Source organism: Psammomys obesus, unplaced genomic scaffold, assembly GCF_907164565.1.
Source record: "Psammomys obesus unplaced genomic scaffold, mPsaObe1.curated_primary_1811, whole genome shotgun sequence".
Lineage (NCBI taxonomy): Eukaryota > Metazoa > Chordata > Mammalia > Rodentia > Muridae > Psammomys > Psammomys obesus.
This window is the reverse complement of record NW_026586816.1, coordinates 10,736,042-10,757,010: the sequence shown is the minus strand read 5'-3', so window position 1 is coordinate 10,757,010 and position 20,969 is coordinate 10,736,042.

The following is a 20,969-nucleotide window of genomic DNA, read 5'->3' as shown; positions in this document are numbered from 1 at the left end:
CTTTCTTTCTTTCTTTCTTTCTTTCTTTCTTTCTTTCTTTCTTTCTTTCTTTCTTTTGATTGCCCTTGGTATTAAAATCTAATGAGGACAATAAAGAAGTGAAAATTATAGATCAGTTTCTGTCATGAACACTGAGGCAAAAATGAACTAACAATCATTAAAACCCAGTTATGTAGAAAAGAGTAATGGTATAACATGGTAAAGTGAGGGACGGCCTACTAACCCATGAGTGTGCATTTTGGAAGCTAAAGCAATGGGATTCCCACAGAGAAAGAAGAAAAGATGAGCCTCAGAAGATGCTGAGAGCACATTGGGCCAAACTAAATATTTCCATTAAAACCCATAGATGGCTAGGATAGAAGAGAGCGTTTTAATCTGCTGGTGCCTGGGCAATCTTCCTCTGTGACACTGGGAAGGACACCTGCTATCATAACCTTTAATCAACATTGCACTGGAGTGAAGCCAGCGCAGTAGAAAAAAAAGAAAGAAAAGTTGGCTTATCAAGGGAAAGAGTTAGGAACAACAACAAACCCTATCGCTATTTGTAGATGTTGCTTATTCAGAAAATATTTACCTGTGAATGATTTATGCTGAACTGGATATAATAAATCTATTGAATGTCTTAAAAGATGACTTTTCATTGGAATCTTTTATTTAAATACTGATAATCCTAAATAATTCTTGTAGATAGATAGGCAGATAGATAGATACAGACAGACAGATGGACACACATCTTTAATTCCATTTTTCCCTTTATCTTCTTCTTCCAGTGCCTCACCTGGCCTTCTCTCTTCTCCCCTCAACCCTAGGGTCTTTAGTTTTAAAACTCTGATATCTTCAGGTTTGGTAAGGTTTTTTAGTTTATACACTGAATGTGTTTTACTTTCGAAAGAAAGCTTTTCATAATATTCTCAGATTATCTTTTATTTATAATACTGCTCCAGTTTTCATTCTGTATCCTGGTGCTTTGTGGCTCCTGCTTTGATGCGTAGTCTGATTAGCCACAAGTTAATTAATTTCATTACTCTTATACAAAACATGCAAAACAATAACAAAACCCAGCAGCTTCTGCCTTTATCAATCCCAGGTATTTTTACATTCACTCTCCATTGAATTAATTTTTTCCCAGCACTTGCTAGGTGCTTCCCTGTGTTTTATCAGATTTAATTCGGTACTCTCTTCTTAATTTTTCAGATGGGTGCTTAGGCCATTGATTTCAAGTTCTTTTCTTATATATAAGCTTCCACTTATCATAGATTAAACAACATTGCTGGGAGATTGAACATATTCTATAAATTTTAAAATCAGGCTTGTCTTTTTTATTTACTCATGAGTAATTGGAAGTATAGTATTTAATTAATTATTTAATAAGATTTCCCTTTTAGTTGTTTGGTTTCTTTTTTATTTACTTCTGCCCTAACAAGAGACTATATATGATGTATGATGTAACCCCATGACAGTCCAGATAATTCACTCTTGACAGACATATTGTGTATACTTAAAAGTAACGGTTAGTGGGTCTCAGCTGCAGCACTCATGTCGATCTGCTCTAAAGCAGAATTTATAATTTGCTATACAGTTTGCTATATGCGTGTGCTGAGAAACTGCAATGAAACCCTTTCTGTCAGTGGAGTTTGCCTGTCCCCTTTAAGTTGTCTCAAACTGCTTTTCATATCTTGAAGCCACATCGGTAGGTACCACCTTATACCCTGCATGCAACAAAGCTGTCTAGTATTATAAGCTTAGGAGACTTCCAGAGGATATTATTCATAAGCCAGTAAAACCGGGAATGAAAGAAAGAAACTGCACTATGCTACATTCTGATCGCGGTTTCAAGCTGATCGGAGAAACCAGTTCATCGTGTCTGAACTCTGAGCTTCCCAGGTATCCCTCCCAGTCTGAATCAACTTCTCATTCATAGCCCTCTCCCAAGGCCTGACTCCACTTCAATCAGCATTTTAATTCAGGAGTTAGCATGAGTTAAACAAATCTATATTTCACCTTGTGAATTTGCTTAAATCATTGTACAGAGAACCTCTCTAAACCTATGCTTGATTTTGTTTTAAATTATTTTTAATTCGTTATAATACCAGGCACTTTTTGATTAAGATTTGCCTCATCTTCTCACCGTATTGTATTGCCATATATTTTTTATTGTGCATTTTAAGGGGCATCATTATTGGAAATAAAATTAAATAATGGGAAGTGCATAAGAAAACAATGAAAGTTGAATGGAAGAAACAGCCATCAGCTTTAGTGGAAGTTAGTTGAGCAAGTAGAAATCTATTCAGATCTGTCTGTCTCCTTTACGGCTCATGTCTGCTCATCTCTGATTTTCTTTCTTACCTTTTCCATAACTTTCTCTTTTAATTTCTTTATTCCAGTCACAGTGTTGAGGACTTGAGAATGGCATTCACAAACATCTTTTGGCTGTGGAGATTGTTGAGCTAAAGGCAAAGGAGAAGAAGATTTAGGGAAGTCCTTTGCTTCAATAGTGCCCAAAACAACCAGGACACAAATTTCTGAAGAAAGATGATGATTTCCCTTATAACTGAGTCCTAACTAAAGCAGAGATCTTACTCTAATTCTAACATGTCAGGCCAGGCAATTATGCCAAAGCAAATAAACTAATGGAAAGGCAAAAGGGCATGCAATGGCTTTATTCCATTTGGGGGGAGATGAAGATGAAGTATTTCAGCTCGTTGTGTGCACTTCCATGAGCCTTGGGCTAAAACAGGAAGAACGGATCAGAGAGTGAGAGAAGAGGGTGCAAAGAGGAGTGGGTAAGGGAAGTAGTGGGTGAGAGGACCATGCACGTGAGTGGTCTGTCAACTCTGCTTCCTCATTATCTCGGGGTTGTTTTCCAAGGCGAGCCCTGAGAAGTAGCGTCTTTGGCGCAACAACCTAATTCTCTTGAGATGGTCATTTCTGCTTTTCTCATCTTGGGGTGATTGTCTGTGTGCTATTCTCTTTCTAACATGTAAGGTGACTGAAGGTTTAAGACAATGACTAGACACTTTCTGGTGACATTTCAGAGGTCTGGAATGTGACACTAAATGTTGACAGTAAAATATTTCAGTTACTCTTTCCTTTGTTTCTTCAGCCTTGACCATAGTAAGCATAGGTTACTCCTAGTCTTTAGATACTTCTTGAAAAGCTAATGTGCATGCATGGAGCTGGAGAGGTGGCTCTGTGGTTAAAAGCACTGATTGCTCTTGAAGAAGAACCAAGTTTCATTCCCAGCACCCACACGGCAGCTAACAACTGCCTAACTCCAGTTCCTAGGGGCTCCGTATCTTCTCCCAGTCTATTTGGGCAATGTATGCACATGCTACATGGACAAAAATGTATGCAGAACACTCATACAATAAAATAAAAACATGCAAAGTTAATTTTTCAAAATTTTAGCGTGCTTTTGTGCATTGATAACCAGGAGTCCAGCTCCCCAAAAATGAAGTGTGAAAAATAAAAGTAGAGACTTTATCTACAGACTTTATCCTGTTTTTAGCTACCTGTGAGGCTAATGAGGAAAACCTTTTAGCAAAGACAGTTTCTATGTACCTTTTATGTACTTTCTGTAATGGGGTCAAGAGCTTAAAATCCCTAGAGGAATGTCATGCTGAGAGTAAAAATGACCCAATCCAACAGTAAAGGCTCCCAGCACCAGTTCAAAGCTATCTCAAAAGAGAAAACTTATTTCCCAGTACAGATCAGAGGCCCACGGGTAAATCTACATGTAATGGAAGTTTTGGTTTCTTTAAAAACTCGGTTATGTTATCTCAACATGTTTTTGTTATAATCCCATGTGTGGGATTTTAGTTTGTTCACAGCTGATTATTGCTTAGTGCAGAGGCATGGTCTTTGCCAGCTGGAAGTAGCTGAATTCTGAGGACGTTGAGGGGTATAAATATGGTAGCTCAGAGGAAGAAGGTGTGGCAGCTTAGAGGAGCAGAGGAGGACTGCTTGTTGCCCTTGCTGGCTTGCTGGTTTGATGGACATCTGGATATGCTGATGACTAAGATTGGAATTGTCTCCAAAAGAATCCTAAGATCCTACCCAGCAGGAAGAAGTAACAGGGTTAATGCCTCATTTCCCTTCCAACTTTCTCTTTCCCCTACCTGGGGTCGGCGGTTGTGGGGGAATTATAAGCTTTAAGGAACCCCCAAATAAAGCAGTGCTTGAAAAACCAGTGCCTACATCTACACATGTGTATGTACTTGCTTTTGCTTCATCCATTGTATTGGTTGTAAAACAGCTATGAGTAGGGCAGTGTCTAGGAGGATTTCCATTTCCCCAATTATGGCTGGAATTATAAGTAAATTCACATTACTTTATATAGTTCTAGCTTCTGTCTGTCTGCCTGTCTCCTAACTATAATAATTTTCTCTTAAAGCAGGTAAGCATTTGAACCCAGAGCTAGGCCCAGTGACCAGAGGAATCAACAAAATGTAGAATAACAAAGATTGACCACTTAAAACAACTTTTGACCCTCTGTTTCTTGAACATGTTTCCTAGGAAAACATGAATGAATTTCTACTCACCCCTTATCAATAGTAGATAAAGGAAAAATTCTGTGCAAATTTACTGTTCTTGGCCAATTGATTTAATTAGGGCTACATACAGGAACACAGGTGAGGGCTACCTGCAGAGACATGGGCACCACATGGGCAATTGCACCTTGAAGAAAAGGCCCTAGTCCACAGCCGAGAGGCTAACATCTGAAGTTCTTCTCATTTAATGAGAAATATAAATGAGCCCACTCTTGTTTCACCGTTACTGCCAAGACATGCACAGAGGGCAGCATTTTATAATCCCTGTAGCCTTGAGATGGCATAAAAGAAAGTAATGTAAGAAAACTTCATAATTTTTGTAACTCTGACCTATATATGTCATTCATCACTCTTCCCACAAATTACTCCCTTTAGCGACCAAGGGTCCTGTTCCCTTGTCTTGTTGTTGCCAACTGTTCTAGGGCAGAATGAATGTCTGTTCATTCACCCCAGAGAAGACACAAAGAGACCAGAAGGATGATTCCATCCAAATCCAGGTAATTGAATCAGAGCTTGTAGAGCCTACTTGTGAGACCATGGGTAAGGGGTTATTTACAGGGGCATGAATGATACAGAACGAAAGCATCAGTGACATTTTCACCTCAGGATGGGTGGTGGTCTTTCTAGCAACAATAGAAATGGAGTGCTCCCTCCATCAAGCTTCTGTCCCTGTAAGTCAGCCTTCACTGAGACCGTGCTCCCTGAGCACAGAATTACATGTTGTTGAAAGGTGCACACAGGAGGGTCAGAGTGCCGGGGGTTGCAGGTGGAGGTGTCATGGCCTTTCCCATTCCTCTTTCTGTGGGGGAATGACACCAGTAGGTCTTGCTGAGAGTCTCCTATGAGTGTTATCATGGTTGTTATGATTAAGATGGCAACAGTTATGTTATGTCCAGAGGACAGTGTTCCACAACATTGTCATAAAAGAAAACGAAATAAAAAAGGAGACGAAGAACTGAGAGTCAACAACTGAGACTTTCATTTCAAAGTAAAATAAAAAATGGCCCTTTAGGGCCCTTGCAGAGGAGAAGCAGCTTCTGCAAATGGTTTGCAATGCCTAGTGCTTCAGAGGTTCACTGTGTGAGAAAATTTTAACAGAGGGGAAGACTGTTCAATTATGATGGAGAAAAGACGGGAGTTCCCGGAAAGCATAGGGACACATACTTCATGCGTCTGTGCTTGTATGGGTGTATACATGTGTGACGGTATCAGACGCATGCCGGGAGCAGCCAGGTCTGCAAGGCCTATGCAAGCCAGAGGCCATTACAGGGAAGCAAAAGCTCTTAGTGTCCAGCCGGTAGAACACATCAGCCCCATCTGGCATTAGCTGGTCTTGTTTCTTTACTGTAAATTCTCAGAGCAGCAATGAGTGTCCTAGACAAGCATGGGAAATAAGGAAAGCAGAGCGCTGAGTCGACAGAGTGCCCAGTTGGCAGAGGCTGGCAGAACTGCCCTGCTCTTTACTCACTGTTCTCTGTGCTCTTTAACTCACCCGTGCTTAGCACACACATCTCGCTGTCACGCTATAATTACTCCTCTTGACTAGAGATTCCACAGAAGTGGGAGTTTTAGGGCATCTCTTTGAAAACTGGCCATTCCCTGTATGTCTATATGCTATGGACTTGGGAATTATACATGCTGATAAATTTCTGTTTGATTTTTTTTTCTGCTATGAAAGGTCTCTTCCAGCCAAAAGATTAAGAGGGTGGATAAAAAATTGTATTTCACACCAAACAAGTTACTAGCAAGACTTTGCAGTGATACTTTAAACTCATTATTTTCCTTCCACAAGTTCCATTTTGGTCTATGGAACAAATGAAAGGTAAAAAAGAAAAAAAGCATTGATTTTCACAAACACAAAAGCTGCATTTAGACTAGGACTCTAAAATGAAGAGTAAAGTGGCTGAATCTTAAAGAGAGCTGAGCAAGCACAGTGGAGCTTGGGCCTTGGTGAGCCAGGAAGATGTCCTAGGATGAGGAAGTAGGGACAGGAGCTAGGTTCTAGCAGGGGTTTTCTTCTTGGAAGATCATGGTCCCAGGGGAGAGGTACTTGGAGTGCTATGTCTGGGCCAGGTGGTGGCCTGATCACTTATGTCTGTGAAACAATCTCTTCTGAGCAGAAAAGTCTATGAGACAGAAGAGCTTGTCAGTACTCATGGATGTGTCACATCTCCACTGTGGAATGCATTACACATCCACACTTCTTTACCAAGGGGACACTTCCCAGAGCCATTCTTATATCTGTAATCACCTGCAGTCTCTCTGAATAACCAGTTCTAAACAGCACAAGGAGATAGGTTTGGGGTAGAACTTCCTCCTCTCCCCCAGCCCCAGTGCTCATCTCCTATTAGCTGGCACAGGGCTCCTTCTACCCTCTTTTGACTCTTTTCTGGGACCTAGATTACCTCACTTAAACCAGAAATTAAATACCGTCTTCATGGTTAATAAATGACAAACACCTTTGGTACAATGGTAGATAGGGCATAGTCCAACCAGGACCCAGCACTCAGGGCTGCAACTGGCAGTGTGGGTGCCCTGCCATTTACTGGTAGATGAGAGGAGTCAAATCCAGCCCAGAACTCAAACAATGTAAAAAAAAATAAACCCCCAAATCTAACCTCCTAAAGATTCAGGAGTCTTGAGAGCTGTAGGACAACATCCCAGCATGAAAAGACAACAATGATTTTTAAATTTTTTATTATTTTATTATTATCATTTATCATCTCCTCCAAATCCACCCTCCCTCCCTTTTCTCCCCCTATCTCCCTCCCCTAGGCCACTGATGGGGAGGTCCTCCTCCCCTTCTATCTGACCCTAGCCTATCAGGTCTCATCAGGGCTAGCTGTCTTCCTCTGTGGACTGGTAAGGCTGCTCCCTTCAGGGGAAGATGGTCAGAGAGCCTGCCACTGGGTTTATGCCAGAGAAAGCTCCTGCTCCCCCTTTTAGGGAACCGCGTTGGAGATTGAGTCTATGGGCTACATCCTAGCTGGGGTTTTAGGTCCTCTCCATGCATGGTCCTTTGTTGGGGCATCATTCCCTTCAGGGCCCCTAGGGCTCAGCTTTTATGGCTCTGTTGGTCTCCTTTTGGAGCTAATATCCCCTCCAGGTCTTTCTGTCTCCCTCTTCTTTCATAAGATTTCCTGCACTCTTCCCAAAGTTTGGCTATGAGTCTCAGCCTCTGTTTCGATACCTCAATCAGTAACATCTTTCAGAGACTGTGGTAGGCTCCTGTCCTGTTCCCTGTATTCTCCTGCTTCCAATCTGTCACATTTGTCTTTCTGAATGAGGATTGAGCATCTTTCCTATGGTCTTCCTTGTTGTTTAGCTTCTGTAGGTGTACAGATTTTAGTATATTTATCCTATATTATATGTCTAATATCCCCTTATAAGTGAGTATACTATGAATGTCTTTCTGTTTCTGGGTTATCTCACTCAAGATGATCTTTTCTAGATCCCACCATTTGCCTGAAAATTTCATGATTTCCTTGTTTTTAATAGCTGAGCAGTATTTCATTATGTAAATGTACCACAATTTCTGTATCCATTCCTCTGTTGAGGAACATCTAGGTTGTTTCTAGATTCTGGCTATTAAGAATAGAGCTGCTACAAACATGGTTGAATAAATGTCTTTGTTGTATAGTTGAGCATATTTTGGATAAATGTCTAGGAGTGGTATAGCTGGAACTTGAGGTAGCACTATTCCTAATTTTTTGGGAAAGTGCCAGATTGCTTTCCAGAGTGGTTGTACAAGTTTACATTCCCACCAGCAGTGGAGGAGGGTTCCCCTTTCTTCACAACCTCTCCAGTATGTGTTGTCACTGAGTTTTTGATCTTGGCCATTCTGATGGGTGTAAGGTGAAATCTCAGGGTTGCTTTGATTTGCATTTCCCTGATGAGTAAGGAGGTAGAACATTTTTTAAAGTGTTTCTCTGCTATTTGGTATTCCCCTATTGAGAAGTCTCTGCTTAGCTCTGTGATTTTTATTGATGCAGCCCACAACCCCCTCCCCCACATACCAAATCACCCACACACATACACATCCACCTTCCAAATAGGGCTGAGATCTGCACATTGCCACTGGGCCCATTTATTTTCACATATAACTCTGACCTGGATGCGTCTAAATCTGAGAACCTAAAAAGTCCTGACAGTGAACTCTCCACTGCTCTGTGGCAGTGTCTTCATTATCCCTAAATCACAGCATGCTGAAGAGTGCCTCGGCCACACTCAGTAACCGTATCGAGGCTGTGGGAATAGTTCGATGGATGCTTTAAAGAGCTGTAGGTAAATAGAGCTACTTCTAGATTGTTACCAATAAAGTAGATGAATTATAATTAATACCTGATGTCACAAACACATCAATTCATGCAATAGTTTCTTCTTAAGCTTTAGAAATGCACAGTAATTAGAGGTGCTAATGGGGAATAAAACTGACTGTGCCCCAAACTGCTTCCATTTGTTGAGTACAGGAAAATAATTAGCATAAAATGGCTGAGAGGTGAAGAACTGAAGGAGGAAGCACAGAGAGCTGAAAACCTCACTGGGATCCAGAGGTGTCATTATGTCTCCGGTAATTGTAAGAGGAGTTTTGTGGGACAAGTGTGAATGTAAATGCAGGTTACTTAGCTGAAAGAGCATGTTTATGCCATAAAATTGGATGAATGGAATACCCTGATGGTAGGTATGGGGTAGAACCTTGCCAATTATTGAAGAATATATTGAATGATTTTTAAAACACCTTTGGACTTGTTAATGTGGAAGCACTGCAAATGGTCATGTTTGCCAAAGCTGTCCACAGTGAAGCCCATGTCCCAAACACAGACACAAACAGGGCATCTGTGTGCGCAAGTCTCAGTGTCCCTCTGTCAGATTAGGCAGGAATCAAGCACTTCTTCAGAGCAGTGTGACCTCAGGAGGCTCCGGAACATCCGCAGACTGGGAGAGACTAACAGGATTTATATACACTGACGGGAAAGGGCCACTCAGCACCTGCTGATAGCACCCGCGTTCAATCAAGGGAAATTAAATCCTAACAGGATTAAAGGAATCAGCAGCTAATACATGGGACCATGGTTTCCCCCAAGCTGAAATGCACACTGAGAGTTCATCTTCCACGAGAAAAGCCACTAAGGACATGCCACAGTGCGTTAAGGAAGGAACAGTTTAAAATGTGCACAGAAAGTCTAGCTTTTCCTTCTGCCATGGCAACACAGATCAGTTTTTAGTCTCCTAAGATTTACTGCCCTGTTTTCTAACCGTGAATGTAAAAATATTCATCAATGTATGTTGTAGAAACAACTTAAGCAAACTGAAGCTATATAAAGTTTGTGATGTCACCACACACTAAAACAATACAGGCAAAGATACAAATTATCAATTCCTTTAATCATCCCGGAATGACATCTCAGCATTTGTTACTGTGTATCAGAAACGTGGCTATAGACGGCTGTTGTTAGGCACCTCTGACGGCACCATTTATTTTATAACACAAAGGAGACACCCACCGTTTATGCTCATCAGGACCAAGGCATCCCTAAGGGAGACACCCACAGTTTATGCTCATCAGGACCAAGGCATCCCTAACGGCAGTTATGGGACCTGTCCTCTTCTCAGAACTGATTCTATCCCTCAGAAGAAAGACACCATACTTTTAGGGGTAATGTCACTCTCTCATATTGCTTCCTGCCGTAACAGCAGTGAGAAACAAAGGACTCTACTCGCCTTTGTTAAAAATCGATCCTAAGCAATTCAAGCTTCAGTTCTCAAAAAAACAAAACAAAAAAAACAGCAGAGACTGGTGAAGGGCCCAGGCTAAAGGGCCAGTGAGTCTGTCCTTCAGAGAGGCCCTGTTTCAGCTGGCACCTGGGGCTCCCTGGGGACGATAGTTCTCTGACAGCCTCTCCAACAGGCTTGTTGTTGTGCTCCTTCCCAGCAGTTCTCAGCCATGGAAAGAAATTGGTCTCTGTGGTAAATTGATTGAATTAATGGCTCCAATTCCTCACCCCTACCAGTGTCTTTACCCTCTGCCTCGAAGCTTTCTAGTGTCCACTTCTTCTGACTTTAAGCCCAATAATGTAACTTATTTTATCCTCTGGGGTGGTAGTAAGTGTAGCGCAGAGGGTGAAAATCAGTGAATATTGGGTTGTTTCTTTTGAGCTCACTCTCTGCGTGAAAAGGGCTGGATAAGCCTGCTAAAACGTCGGAAGACAGACACAGGCCCGGCAGCCCAGCAGAGGACATCCAAAAGCAGCCAGGAGCCAATGGCACGCACTCAGAGAAGAGCCCAATCGCGGCCTTTCTTGTGCTGACTTTGTTTTATTTTGGATGATCTTGTTTTCTTCCTTCGACCTAGATCTTCAGAGCCGTAACGAGACTTGAACACTCTTCGCCATGGAAGCGAGCACTCTGCCGTGTGCTCAGTACAAGTCCCAGCATCCTCCAGTTACATCCGGGCATTTGTCTTGCAAAATAACTAAGTGTAATAAAAAAATAATAATTTGGTTCAGTAATTAGGTATTCACTTTCTGTCCCCACTATTTCTAAATGTTAAATGCTTTATGTAAGTTGATAGTTTTTTTTTTTTTTTTTTTTTCCGTTTTGCTTATTCTGTGGAGGACATTTTTTTTTTCCTTCAGAAATTAGACTATACAAGAAACTGTCTTTTGGAATTATTCTGGCACACAATTTTCTAAAATAATCTTAAAGGTGAAGACAAATGAACTTCTTTGAAAGTTGCTGACTCGCCTTTATGATAATAATAAGTGGTGTGATAGAGTTCAGTCTGTGAATACCCTCTGCACCTTTACCTATATAAAATAAAAGTTTTAATTTAAGACTCAGTTAATGATTTCCACTTTGTGAGGAACTGTTACCAATTAAGCCTATGGTTCATTCTGTACTACAGCAGCATACCCGAACATGTAAAATTCTAGATTTTTTTTTTCCTTTGTGTTTTTTTTGAGACAAGGTTTCCCTATGCAGCTGGGGTTATTCTGGACTTGCTTTGTAGACCAAGCTGACCTAGAACTCACAGAGGTCTGCCTGACTCTGCCTCCTCTAGTGTTAGAATTAAAGGCATGTTCTACCACACCTGGCTAAATTCTAGAGTTGTTAAATCAATTAGTCATACATATTTTCATAGAAGACATACTGTTTTATTTAAGTGTCTATCATTATAATAAAACACTATGACCAAAAGCAACTTGGAAGGAAAGGGCTTATTTGGTCTATACTTCCACAACTCTGTTTATCATCAACGGAAGTAAGGGAAGATACTCAGACCTGGAGGCAAGAACTGAACGAGAAGTCATGAGGAAAATAAAATTGCCTACTGATTTATTTCCTATTTTCTCAATTTCTTTTTTTATTCAACTGTATTTGACCAGCTCATGGGTGAAACTGCTCTCTACCCCATGATCTGGACTCTTAATCATAAACCCAGGAAATGCCACACAATCTGGTAAAGGCCTTTTCTCAGTTGAGGTCCTCTTCTCAGATAATTCTACGTCTTGTCAAACAAAACCGAATGATCAGGACAGACCAAAAGAGTCAAGGGTTATTATAAAATAATAATAATAATAATAAAGTTTTAAAAGGAAAAAAATTCTAAACTTGTACACATTTAATAATGTAACATTTAAGAAAATATGTTTAAAATAATAAAGAAAATTGTAGCAAGTAAACTATAATGTTTGAAATATTATCTTTATAGTTTTGGAGAAGGAAACTTTTAGATAGGTTACAATGACATTAAGAATTAGGCACATTTAATTAAAATTGGGAACTTCTGGATACCAAGAAAAAATGTTATTGGAGTTCAAGAATCCAATACAGTTTCAAGCTGTCTTGTTAACATTTGGTGTGTGCTGTGTGTACAAAAATATCTAGGCTTTTGGCTTTCTTTTCCACCAGGATCTTAATTTAGCTGCGGCTGGTCTTGTGCTAGTAGTCTTTGTGCTTCTACCTCCTGAATGCTGGGATTGCAAATGTCTACCGTTATCTGGGGCTCTCCATAGCTTTCACTAAATATGAGAGAACAGAATGTCCATGGGTCCTCCTTGCAATAGAAATATTTTAACTTATAGAGAAGATGAAACAAATGAAAGAAATGTGGATGTGATTTAGGTGAGACAGAGAGCATTTCTCAGGGAACAGGGGCAAAGATTTCTAAGTTGGACCAATTTTCAGTCCCAGCATATTTCCTGTGGGAATGCTAATTCCTAGGGACCTTGTTATAATTCTACAAAGAAAATAATTAGTGATTACTCACTACGAATTGGGAGATACATTTGTAACTGTCATATTCATATTAATGAGAAAGCAATGCAATGAATTGTAACATATCTACAAAACAGAATATCAAACAGTACTAATAATTGTATCCAGTTTTACAATGAATAAATTGAAAGACTCCCGTTGAGCCTCTCTAGATGGGGAGACCCCGCTTCCCAAGGAACAGCGAAACCAGCCTTCGGATGCAAGCCGCAAGAGGTTTATTTCGATACGCGGGTACCCGGGGCGACAAAGCCTTTCGGAAGACTTGCGCGCCTCTCGGTTGGGGTGACGGGTTTTTATAGGGCTTGGGAGCAAGAAGCGCGATTACAGAAGCGAGAAGCATAGTTACAGGGATCTGATTGGGCGGTTTGAACAAAGCCATTGTTAAGTCACGTACCCGGAACAGGGAAGGCGGGAAGGCAGTGGGTGGAGTCACGCACCCGGAACAGGGAAGGCGGGAAGGCAGTGGGTGGAGTCACGCACCCGGAACAGGGAAGGCGGGAAGGCAGATGTGGGTAGAGTCACGTACCCGGTTCTTATCCAGAGTGTTTTAGGCGCCCAACCGCAGCAGATATCCTGCTGCTGGGCATCTGTCCCGCCTTGCCTCTGACCCTGCACTGCTCCAGTCTTGTAAAATAGTGTTGACAGTATTATGCTAGGGCTTTATTCTTTCAAAATGAATTAAAAATAAGAATATTAAGAAGTTTAAAAGTGTCTCAGAACTCAAGAAGTTAAACAGCAACAAATCAAGTAATCCAATCAAAAAATGGGGTACAGAGCTAAACACAGAATTCTCAATAGAAGAATAGCGAATGGCAGAGAAACACTTAAAGAAATGCTCAACATCATTAGTCATCAGGGAAACGTAAATCAAAAAGACCCTGAGACTTTACCTTACACCCATCAGAATGGCTAAGATCAAAAATTCAAGTGACAACACATGCTGGAGAGGTTGTGGAGAAAGGGGAACCCTCCTCCCCTGCTTTTGGGAATGTAAACTTGTACAACCACTTAGGAAATCAATCTGGCATTTTCTCAGACAACTAGGAATAGCGCTTCCTCAAGATCCAGCTATACCACTGCTAGGCATATATCCAAAAGAGGCTCAAGTACACAATAAGGACATTTGCTCAACCATGTTTGTAGCAGCTTTATTTGTAATAGCCAGAAGCTGGAAACAACCCAGATGCCCCTCAGTTGAGGAATGGATGCAGAAACTGTGGTACATCTGCACAATGGAATATTTACTCAGGATTAAAAAAAAAAACAAGGAAATCATTAAATTTGCAGGTAAATGGTGGTAACTGAAAAAGATCATCCTGAGTGAGGAATCCCAGGAGCAGAAAGACACACAGGGTATACACTCACTCATAAGTGGATATTATACATATAATATAGGATAGACCTACTAAAAATCTGTACACCTAAAGAAACTAATCAAGAAGGAGGACTCTGGCTAAAAGGCTCAATCCCCATTCAGAAGGGCAAAGAGGATGGACATCAGAAGAAGGAGAAAACAGGGAACAGGACAGGAGCCTGACACAGAGGGCCTCTGAAAGTGTCTGTCCTGCAGCATATCAAAGCAGATGCTAAGACTTATGGCCAACCTTTAGGCAGAGTGCAAGGAATCTTATGAAAGAAGTAAGAAATAGTAAGACCTGCAGAGGACAGGAACTCTATAAGGAGAACAACAGAACAAAGAAATCTGGACACAGGGGTCTTTCTTGAGACTGATACTCTAACCAAGGACCATTCATGGAGATAACCTAGAACTCCTGCACAGTTGTAGTCCATAGCAGTTCAGTGTCCAAGTGGGTTCCATAGTAATAGGAACAGGGACTGTCTCTGACAGGAATTGACTGGCATGCTCTTTGATCACCTCTCCCTGAGGGGGGAGCAGCATTACCAGGCCACAGAAGAAGACAATGCAGCCACTCCTGATGAGATCTGATAGACTAAGATCAGAAGGAAGGAAAAGAGGACCTCCCCTATCAGTGGACTTGGGGAGGGGCATGTGTGGAGGGGCATGTGTGGGGGAGGGAGGGTGCTACAGGGGAGATGCAAAGTGGATGAATTTTAACTAATAAAAATAAAAAATAAAAAATAAAGCAACAAAAAGATTGCAAAAAATGTCTCAGAAATTATGTACACGAGGATACCATTTCAATTACTCAAACATAGAACAAAGTGATTACAAGAACATCAGAAAATAATTAAAATAAAGTTTTCAGTAATTGTGTGTTTTAAGCATTGAGGAATGGAGAGAGTGACTAGAGGGAAAAAGGTAGGAAAGAAAGAGAAAAGCATTGAGAGAGAGAGAGAGGCTAAAAAAACACTTAACAAGCACTAAGTTTTGATTTGATAAATAACACTTGGATCTCATCTTTCTGCCTTACCCACTTCCCTTAAGTGATAAGCGACAATTCAAGTCAGATCAGAAGATTTCTTGGCATTTGCTATTCAGAATGTATTTTCCATCTTGAAGTCGCTGTATGTGAAGCCAGGAGCAATTACTTTTTAAGTGGATACACTGTCACCGCCTTTCAAAGTGTGATTGTCCTGAATTTCATCATGGCTTCTTGAGCCAGCTAGAGGCTCACATGCCAAGCATTATGAAATAAATGAGAATTTGAATTCTCTCCACCTGTAAAGCAAGGAAATGCAAAATTGAATTCTGACGAAAGGGCTGTCAAGGGCACTCTCTTTTTAAAGAAGAGCATAGATTGCAAGGCTTTGGTACTCACACCCAGACTTATTTGAATATGTCTTTGCTTTTTGAAAATCACCAACAGTCAAAAATCCTGTCTTTATGAAATGTCTTCTGTGTTTCCAAGTAAGGTTATTTCTATACGAAACTATGAATTAACAATTTTTCAAAAGGCATTTTTTTATAACAACCTTTTATCCAAGGTTGATTAAAATGCCTTAGTGGGATCAACCATGATGGCCACGTGGCGTCTCTGCCAAAAAGACATTAGGAGTATGTCGATGCTGGCACACAGACCAATCATTGCCCACAGAGGGTTCAAATGGCTTAGAGGACAATTTGTTTGTTTAGATGTCTTCTGTCCGTCTATCCTGCCTTCATCAGGACATGAGGGTTTGGCTAAGATTTTAAAAGTGATCTTAGCTTCACTTGAGAATCAAAAACTCCTAGTGGGTCCCCAGCTGAAACTCACTTCAGCAGTTCAGACACTTTTCATGAGCATTTGACGCTTCAAAGAAATTATGGTTCCATTCCTCGTGAGTTTTCACTGGGGTGCAATGCTCACAGCTAAACATCTACCAAGCAATCCTTAAGCTAGACATTGTACAGGCTGTTCTGAAAACTCAGGTTACACAGCTGGCCTGTTTCACACACATCCATACATGCATATGAACACACTTGGACATATGAGAACAGTTCACTCTCCCTGCTGCAAATATATCTTTAATATGTCCATTCCTCATACCTTAGGGAAATAAAGCCAGGCCATAGCAATATAATTACAAAGACCCAACTATGTTCTACTGCCTAGTCACGTATTAGCTAGGTCAGGAGCCAAGGGCCCACAAAGCCTCAGTGTGTTTAAAATTTATAATTAAACATATAAAAAATCAAAGTGAATTTTACCTGCCTTGTTTAAGGATTCCAGAAGGGTGTGACTGTCACACAGTCTTATGAAAAGATTCTGATTTTGATGCATGTGACTCCCCCTTTATTATCAGTTTGCATATAAAAACGTGAAAGTCCTTTTTAAAATGATAAAATTTCTTCCTGTCCTGAAAATATAAATCAGAGAATATAAACAATATATATCAACATCTGCTCACCAAAGAACACTTTCTGTGGACGCTGGAATAGTGGAGGGAAAAGAGACTGAGCTGTTCTTCATTCCCTGGGAAACAAACACCATGAAAGGAGTAACTACAAAGGTGGTGGCAGTGGTGTTCTCACAGACATGTAAAAATACCGAGAAGGAGCTGTGAAGAGCTTCAGAGCTGCCAACCCTGCCACACATCTCACTTAGGTAAAAAACGGAAGGAAGGGAGAGGCAATGAAAGCATCACAGAGCACCTAACAGTGTAAGGAAGTTTCTGAAAGAGGATGGAGTAACTTTTAATCAAGACTCATCGTTAGAGAAGGCTCAAGTATCTCAGATTGGGCCTTTTCCCCCATAACCTACAATGTAGGCAGTCATTGGCTGACAGGAGCCTGTAGGGGTTGTAGCCTCAGCATAAATTCATTGTTAGATTATATACCTCAGTGGTTAGACTCTTGGGGTTTCTACTTTATGCTGCAAATGTCTTCACAGGCTATGAAGAGGACTTAAAAAGTCAAGTCGTATCTAAAGAAGATGATTCTCAAATAGCTTGTTAAAGTTAATCATGAAATAGGGTGGGGTTTCAAGATTCCAATTCCTCACAAAAACAAGCATTTATTTCTTGCTCATATGATTGCAGGTTTCATGGCTAGACATAAATTTACATGAGCTCCATGTATATGTCACATTAAGACAATGTCAAAAATAAAAGAGGGCGTCAGCTTCTTGTCAGTGAGAAGATGGCAAGGAACAACCCACACCATGCCAACGCTCTGCCTACATCACATGAGATCATGCTGCAAAGAAAGTCACACAGTCAGGCTCACAATGGGCGGGACTAGAGGATGGAGTCTGGGTGTGCCAGGACTACAGGATGGAGTCCGGGTGTGTCAGGGAACTCTGCAGCTCTGAACATAAAGGGTGAGGGTGTTCATGTCTACTATGATCAAGCAATTGAAAAATTATCATTGATTTTGGTTGAAAACTTACATTGCTCCCCGGAAAGAAAACACTGTCATTGTAAGAACTAATAGTAAGAATATTTGATATATCCCAATGACTAGCAATTCCCCAAACCTCTCTTTATCTTCCTCTCTTCTAGATGAGACAATCTGATGCCCGAAGAATGTAGATAAACATACAGTTTATGGAGTGAAAGTTCTGCATCTTGAATGAAAACAGCAGTAAAAAATGGAAGGCTTCGTCTTTTTTTTTTTTTTTTTGTCTGACTATATTCTGAATAAAAGAAGAAGATAGAAATATCCTGTGGAAAAATCATTACTATGGAAATAACAAAGAAGATTTTGATGAATGGAAAAGAATATATTGAGTCATGAAATCAAAAGCTTTCAACAGCAAAGTGTCAACTCATTGCTTAGAAATATAAAGCCATGAAAGAGTGGGAAACAGTAAGATCTGGAGGGAATAGGAACTCCACAAGCAGAGCAACAGAACCAAAAAATCTGAGCACAGGGGTCTTTCCTGAGACTGAAACTCCAACCAATGACTATGCATGGAGATAACCTAAGACCTCTGCACAGATGCAGCTCATGGCAGTTCAGTATCCAAGTGGGTTCCATTGTAATAGAAACAGGGACTGTCTCTGACATGAAATGATTGGTCTGCTCTTTAATTACCTCCTCGTGAGGGGGAAGCAGCATTACCAGGCCACAGAAGAAGACAATGCAGCCACTCCTGATGAGACCTAATTGACTAGGATCAGAAGGAAGGAAAAGAAGACCTCCCCTATCAGTGGACTTGGGGAGGGGAATGCATGCAGAGGGTGGAGGAAGGGAGGGATTGGGATGGGAGGAGGGAGGGAACCACAGGGGAGATACAAAGTGAATAAAGTGTAATTAATAAAGAATAAAAAAAGATAAAAAAGAAATATAAAGCCTATATGATTAGCCACTTCCATACCAACATGTTCCAGTGTAAGACTTTTATTGAAAGCAGATGCATAATGCCAGAAGTAAAACTGTATTATAGCAGAGCTGTCTTAAGTAAACCCGAAACCCTAGCTCATAGAGAAGCCTAAAAACTTCATGGTACAACTCATAGCACTTCAACTGAGTATGGCTTAGTGGCATAGTGTTTACTTAGCATATGTGAGATGCTAAGTTGAGATGCTGATTTCAATCTTCCTTGCTGTAAGAAGAAAAAACAATTTGGCTTTGAAGAAAAGAAGTGAGGGCTGTGACAAAATGCATCAGCTTGAAAAGGCTCTTGACAAACATAACCTAGGTTTTATTTCCGGAACCCATGTGTGTGAAGGAGAGAGTCATCTCCAGGATGTTTTCCTGTAACCTCTAAATGTATGAAATGACACATTTTTTACTCACACATGTATAAACACACATATTAATGAATAAATAAATGTCAATAAAGAAAACAAATTAGCAGCACTAAGTTCTTGGGTCTTTGTTAAATTTAGAGAACATTTTAAAAATTTACCTTATAATGTGTAAGCAAATATAGAACACTTCAAAATAAGCACTGGCAATAGTCACAGGAATAAACAAAACATGAACACCAAGAGAAGAGTAAAAGAAGATTTATCCCCTTACGCTTTCCAACACAAATACTCATACCAAAACAAGGAAAATAATGAAGTATAGAAAGAGAAACAAAAAACAAACTGAGGACTCTCTGCCAAGAAAGAAGAGAAAACGTCATAGTAAATACTGCTATTGCTATGGAATAAGTGATCAAAGATGAAATGAGAAAAAAGCCAAAATAAACCAAAGTGGAGGAAAAGTTGAAAAGTCTAAAAAGTTGATGGACAAGTAATCTGCATTTTATATAGTTTCACAATAAACATGGTCGTAGTTTTCAACAATATGAACAAATGCTGTGGTTATTGACACCAAATCAGGAAAACAAAGCAGAGAGGAGAGAATAAACAATTTAATTTCTATTAAAATGTAATTTGAAGACACAATATATTAGCAGGAATAGTAGTCAATGGGATTAATGCTAAAATGAAAAACATTTAAATTTCCGAACACTTATTTACAGATTTACTTACTGCTAAATAAAAGAAAAAAAAAGAGCCTAGATAATTACAAGTATTTTAAAGATTACAACACATAGTACATTTTAGAATATATTTAAACTACTAAAAAATAGTTATAGTATAGTTATTTTGTTTAATAAGTTTAGTTTTCATTTATATGTAGTATAGGACATATGATGTCTGTAAGTGTGTGAATATTTGTAGATATCTTTATTAAAAAAAGTATTGCCAAAGTCCTATGAAATGAATCCTAATAAAACACAAATCAGTTTTTCATTTAAACTCAGAACAAAAGAAGGACAATTGATATCATCACAATTATTTATAATTGTTCTAGCATGTAAAAACGGAAATATGAAGGAAATGATTATTGTTTATAAATTGTGTGATTATACACTCTAGAAATCTTAAGCATAGGAAGAATTGGAGTTAGTAAGAGAATTCATTAGTGCAGCCAATCAAAAGATAATCAAATCTAGTTTTCTTATATAATAATACATTAGAAGCTATAATAGAGAAAATGATTACATTCACAATAATTATTCATATTAATATTTCACAAATATAAAATAATAAAGAACCACTATAACAATAATTTAACAAGCTTTGTATAAAAATGCAAACTCAACATAGAAATTCAGAAAATGACTTAGATCAATGGAGAATGATATTTTATGTGACTTGATGGCAATATAATGGAAATGTCAAATTTTAACAAGGATATTCAAGTAACATAAAAATCCTAAAGTCCTAATTTTTCTATGTAATAATTAATATAATCTATTTTAATGCTTAACTGAGAAAAACATGCAAGTATGGTTGGAAAATTAAAAGACAAGAAAGGAAATATAAAAGCTTTGGTTTGTCAATTATTAAAACATACTGAATAAGATTAGACATAGTAGAATAGCAGGTAGGACACTTTAGGGTATAATTTTTCCACTGAAACAATCAGTGAACTGGTTATTAGTTACTATGCTATTCCTATGATAAAACACCATGACCAAGGCATTTATAGAAAAGGTTATTTGAATGTATTGTTCCAGAGAGAAAGAGTTCATCATGGCAAAGTATCCTTGGAGCAGGTGGCAGGCATAGTGGCAGGGAAAGCTGAGAGATTACATATTGGATCACAGGCAAAAAGCAGAGAGTAAACTGGAACTGACATGAGGCTTTGAAATCTAAAACAGAGCCAGACCCCAGTGGCATATTTCCTCCAGCAAGATATACCTTCCTAAATCTCTTAGGGATATTCTTACTTAAACCATCATGATCAGATAGATACTTACTTGGTGAAATGGAAATCACAGAAGCATTTAAACTCTT